General features: G+C 39.1%; 1 protein-coding gene across 1 annotated transcript in view; it reads left to right on the top strand.

Annotated features, from left to right (window-relative positions):
* The first annotated feature begins 1,479 nt into the window (after positions 1–1,479).
* LOC104412638 (vesicle transport protein SFT2A-like) overlaps positions 1,480–5,128 on the top strand; it is a 13,612-nt gene continuing 9,963 nt past the window's right edge. Inside the window, exons 1-2 of the mRNA XM_010023399.1 lie at positions 1,480–1,514; positions 3,040–3,126. The gene's annotated coding sequence lies outside the window, so the exon portion shown is untranslated. The remainder of the gene's footprint in view (positions 1,515–3,039; positions 3,127–5,128) is intronic.

Here is a 5,128-nt window from a genome sequence, read left to right on the forward strand (position 1 = left end):
TTAGTAGCTGGTGCAGTGCTGTGGTTTTGACTTTCAGTCTGGGAACAATGCTGATAACACCGATGTTTTTAGTTGTTGCTAAGTAATGTTTACTCTGACCAAGGACTTTCTCAGTCTCATGAGCTGCCAGGGAGGAGGGGAAGCTGGGAGGAAGCAGAGACAGGACACCTGACCCAAACTGGCCAAAGGGCTATTCATACCACAGCACGTCATGCCCAGTATAGAAACTGGGGGGAGTTACCCGGAAGGCCCAGATCGCTGCTCGGGTCGGGCTGGGTATCGGTCGGCGGGTGGTGAGCGGTTGTGTCCTCTCCCCTTGTTATTTCCCTTATCATTATTATTGGTAGCAGTAGTGGTTTGTATTATACCTTAGTTACTGGAGAGCTGTTATCTCAACCCGTGGGAGTTACATTCCTCTGATTCTCCTCCCCATCCCTCCGGGAGCAGGGGGAGGAAGGAAGAGGAGGGGGAGTGAGCGAGCAGCTGCGTGGTTCCAAGTTGCCACTGGGCTTGAACCACGACAGTCTGTCACTCAGCAAAAAGATGCTTCACTACAGGGTGAAACACAGCTCAGAAGGGTAACCAGTTCCATTGCTTCCATGAAACCTAAAAAGTATGAGGTGCTAGGGACTATGAAAATTCATTACCAGGTCTCCAGGGTCAGGATTTCAAACATTGCATTAACTGGGTTCAGCTTGACAACATAAAGGGTGATAGCATCAGAGATGGTTGGAGAATAAGCCTTCATTTTAATCTCAGTAAGTTTATTTAGTTTTATTATTGCAGAGAATGCTGTGTTGTGGTGCTCAGGCAGTCCTCATTCCATACCTTACCTTCCTGCAGTTCATGTGATGTATTGTCAATCTAAGTTTTGAGGAATTAAATCCATAAAACATGCTAAACTATTTTAAAATAATGTTTCAAATCTCATGGTGTTTTTTGTTCCAAGCCTTTGTGTGGTTCACTTAGTTAGAGTGTTGGTATTTCTTCCACTTAATAACTGCTAGGGATTTACATGAAGATAAAACTACTTTCAAATTTATATGCAACATGAAAATTCTCCGTAGTTGTTTCGGGAACACCATCAGATACTAAGGCTAGAAGTAGAATAGCAATAAGTGGTAGCAATGTGTCTGATATAGCTGAAGAAATTATTTACTTAATCTTTTTCCTGTTTTCTAGGCAATCTGAAATACGTATACTGGGTATACTTAACAGTATTGCTCCTTCCACACTTCACTTCTGAGCAGGGATGGAAAAGAGTGTCACTATTCTTATTTTTCTTATTTTTTGTGTGTGTGTGGTTAGTTGCATGAATAGGTGAAAATAAAAGCATGAATCAAATGGGTCCCTTCATTAGTTATGTTCTACCAGCTGTTCCTGCAGTTCTTACATGTATAGGCATTCAGGAATATGGCTATCAAATATGGTTTAAAATGCTAAACATTTTTCAGTTACTGTTTTTGTCTATTTCTTTAATGCATACATAAGGATAAAGAGTTGGACTTAACAAGGTAAGCTGCATCTTCTGACCTACAGGAAGTTCTGTCTTAACAGCTGAACACAGAGAAGGGGAAACAGAACTCAGAGTTGTATCCCAGCTCTGTGTCTGCTCAGACAGCATGCAATTGTAAACGATTATTTTTAGTATTCTGATCCTGCTTCTTAAGTATATATTCAAAGTATTCAAAATGATTAAATAATGGTAATTTTTTAGAAGTAGAAAGCAGGCCAAGCTATTCCTTGTTGACATACATTCAGATACTGATTTGTCACAGTGCATAGATGTGTGCTTGAACACATGTGTTCTTGGCCCTTTTTTATTAAACTAGGTATGGATCTTCCTTTTTACAGATGAGACATCATTCTGAGCACTAACCAAATTTCATTCATTCACTTACTACTGCTACCTGAAAGAGAAATTTCTCAAGGGAGTATGGGAAACATCAAACTCCTTGTTTGGGGAAGCTCTAATTTGTATATTAGTTAATAACATTTGATTGAAAATATCTGTAGGCTAGATAACAATAGGGCAAGTTTGTTTGTGTTGTCTGAACAAATAGAAAGGTTGGCTTTTTAAAGGCATCTTGCGTAAGCTGAAGCAACACTTTGCTTAATAGACCAGTTTAGAATAGAAAGTATATTTAATTGTAGTGACCTAGACTAAGCTGAGTACGTTATCATCGCAGCATGGGTGGAGAAGAAGCTGAGTGTATCTAACATGTCACTTGTGCTGAAAGGGGCCATTCTGCCAGCTGTGTAGTCCTGCATCTCCTTGTATTAGCCCCACCACTTTTCTGACATCTTGCAGAGCTAGTTTGGCTCATTAGTCTGTCATAGGACTGAGTCATCAGAATAGAAGGAACACTCTTTCTGTTTCATGAGTTGTGTCAGCTAGTTTAGCTCATTCGGGAGTCTTACAGGTTCTGGAGTCACACTGGAGAAGCAAGAAGTAAAATAATCCCTTTCAGCAAGTTAACTGTCTGATGATTCAAGCTGTGTTAATCTGCCTACACTTTCGCCCTGAAGAGAACAGTAATTGAAGTGGAATCATAATGCCTGTACTAGTGTGTACAATGGATTCTGTCTAGTAACAGAAAAAGGTAGTAATGTCTATAGAAACATACAGTGCTGCACAAATAGATACATTCCTCTGCAAATTACTAGAAGGTCTGGTCATTCTTCTGCTTTGATACAATTGTCATAATTTTCAATTGTAATTGTGTGGTGAAAAGAAAGTCTGTTTGAAAGTGGAGCAGTGTTGCTTAGTGCCGGGATATACCTTCACAGCTTTTGTGTTGGTTGGTTGGTTGGTTTGGAAATATGTTTCCAGATTGCTAATATAATTTCTTAAACTGAAATAATTAACATGCAAGCACCTATTAAGCAAGGTAGAATAATTGTTTCTGGCTAAAAAAAAAAAAATAATTTTCTTTGAAATTAAAGACTTCAATAGTAAATTAAAAAATGTCCTTTAGGTTCTTCAAAACTGGGTTTGTAATTTTTTTTATTTTTTTTCCCCACTTTCCTCCTATTAAGGTCCTTGATGCTTCAACACTCAGCTTTGGTACTCGAGTCAGATGGTTTGCCATATGTTTCATTGCTGGCGTTGTGTGTTCTTTTCTTGTAAGTAAAGAGGTTTTTTTCCTTATACTTTATTACTGTTCTGCAGCAGAAACTCATTCATATTCATGCTTTATATGTGATTCTGTGTTTGCTTTATCCTCTATCCTAAATTTTTTATCTATAAATTTAAATGGACATTAAATGTATAATTAGCACGTAGGGGCTGTTCTGTAAATTATTATTTTGACCATCATCCTTCCATTCACAGCAGAGAGCATTTTTATTGTGGTCTAATAAAATTTCTTACTAAAAGGTTTGAACACTGACAAAATATGCTGGTCTTTAAATTTAGATTTGTGAGTGGCATACTAGGAGAGATGTTCATTGTGTATCCATCTTATTTTTATTCTCTCCATTAAAACAGGAGAAGAAGGGGGAAGCTTGAAAGGTTTTTAAAGTCTGAAGAAACCGCCAAGTGTAACCTGTCACACTCGCAAATCAATAGGAGGTAGCTGTGGTAGCATGTTGACACTTGAAAAACCTGCTGCACTCCTTTTGATCTTACAGTCAGTAAATCATTTATTCATTCTTGAACTTGAGGTGTTGGCAGGAGGATTAAGCCTGTAGTTGAAAGTTGAGATCTATTAATTGATTTGGTCTACCAAAATCTGACATAGGTAACTTGTAGTACAAAGCAGTTCTTTGTCTGCATGCAAGAGTACCAGAAGCAGGTGAATTAACACTGGCAAAGTAGCCAGACTGCTGCTTTTGGTTTTCCTTCCTTATTTTTTTTTTTTGTTGTTGTCAGTTGGGTTGGGGTTTTTTGTTTTGATTTTCAGTATGAAATAGAATGTTGGTTCTTCTCAAAACATGACTTTTGATGTAAGCTACTCAGCAGTCTTTGGCTAATGTGACATTTGCATATTTTGTGGAGACTGTCAGGCAGATTGTTTTGACTCGTAATGCACTTCGGTAATAGGATGAAGAAACATGTCCAGTTGACATTAGTTTCTGGGTTTGCCATTATTCAAATGACTGCTGCTGCGCTTCCATTTACCATGAAAAGTTTTTAAACCAAGGAGACTTAAGCAGTGACCAGAAGCAGTTGTGGAGGAGCAACCTCTTGATTGAGGCACTCACTTAGAGATAGCCACTCACTGGATTCTCCTGCAGGTGGAAGCTTCTGATTCTTCATCAAAATTTCTGAGTTGTTAGACTCCCTGAGACGCAGAGGTAACCCAGAACAGTTCCTGGTCTTACCTGTGAGAGGTCTTATTTAAGTGGCAGTCAGCTCAATAAAGGAACTGTAGAGCGGTATTCTTCATATCGATATCTCTGCTAAGTACAGTGACACAAACTGGCCAGGGGCAAGTTCTAGGAAGGGAGCTCAAGATTGGGTTGGAAGATCCCTTTCTTAAGGTAGCTTAAGCATTATTTGGTTGACTCCTTTCCCCCGCTCCATTTTTTTTTTTTTTCAAAGTTGTATTTGACCAGTGTAATCACAAATTTTAGTACATGCTGTGTCTGTGCTTTAGCACTCGTTTCTGGACAGGTTAACATCACTCCTTTTGCTGCTATTCTTTTAATGTTTAATCTTTGTGCCTGTTCTACATCACATTGTGTGAAACTATGAAATCACAGATAAAAGGCTTTAGGATCTTGGTTTCCTCCAGTTTCCTTGAGTCATTCCAAGCTTGACAGGAGTCAAAACTCTGAATAGTGTGTTTGTGGACCTCGTGTCCTGGGGAGTTTGGAGGCAGCTCCCTAGCTAAGCTTTGTCACATGAAGCTGAGAGCTGGAAACTCCACCTTCTTCTGGTTCAGATTATTGACCTTTTGGTGTATTTATTATGTTCGGGGCTGACCAAAATTGCAGGTGGTGTTTTTTCTTTAGTCTTTGCAAAGTGCCCGTAGGCTTTCCTTGTAGAATATAATTACACCCTTTTTTGCTTGTACAGTGGTCTGTGTGAACAGACACCACAGATTTCCACTGAAATTGCAATTGAGTACAATATAGTTGCTTCCCCCTCCACCCACCCACCCACCCCACCCCTATTTTTTTT

This window comes from Nestor notabilis, unplaced genomic scaffold, assembly GCF_000696875.1.
Source record: "Nestor notabilis isolate BGI_N333 unplaced genomic scaffold, ASM69687v1 scaffold31201, whole genome shotgun sequence".
NCBI classification, from domain to species: domain Eukaryota; kingdom Metazoa; phylum Chordata; class Aves; order Psittaciformes; family Psittacidae; genus Nestor; species Nestor notabilis.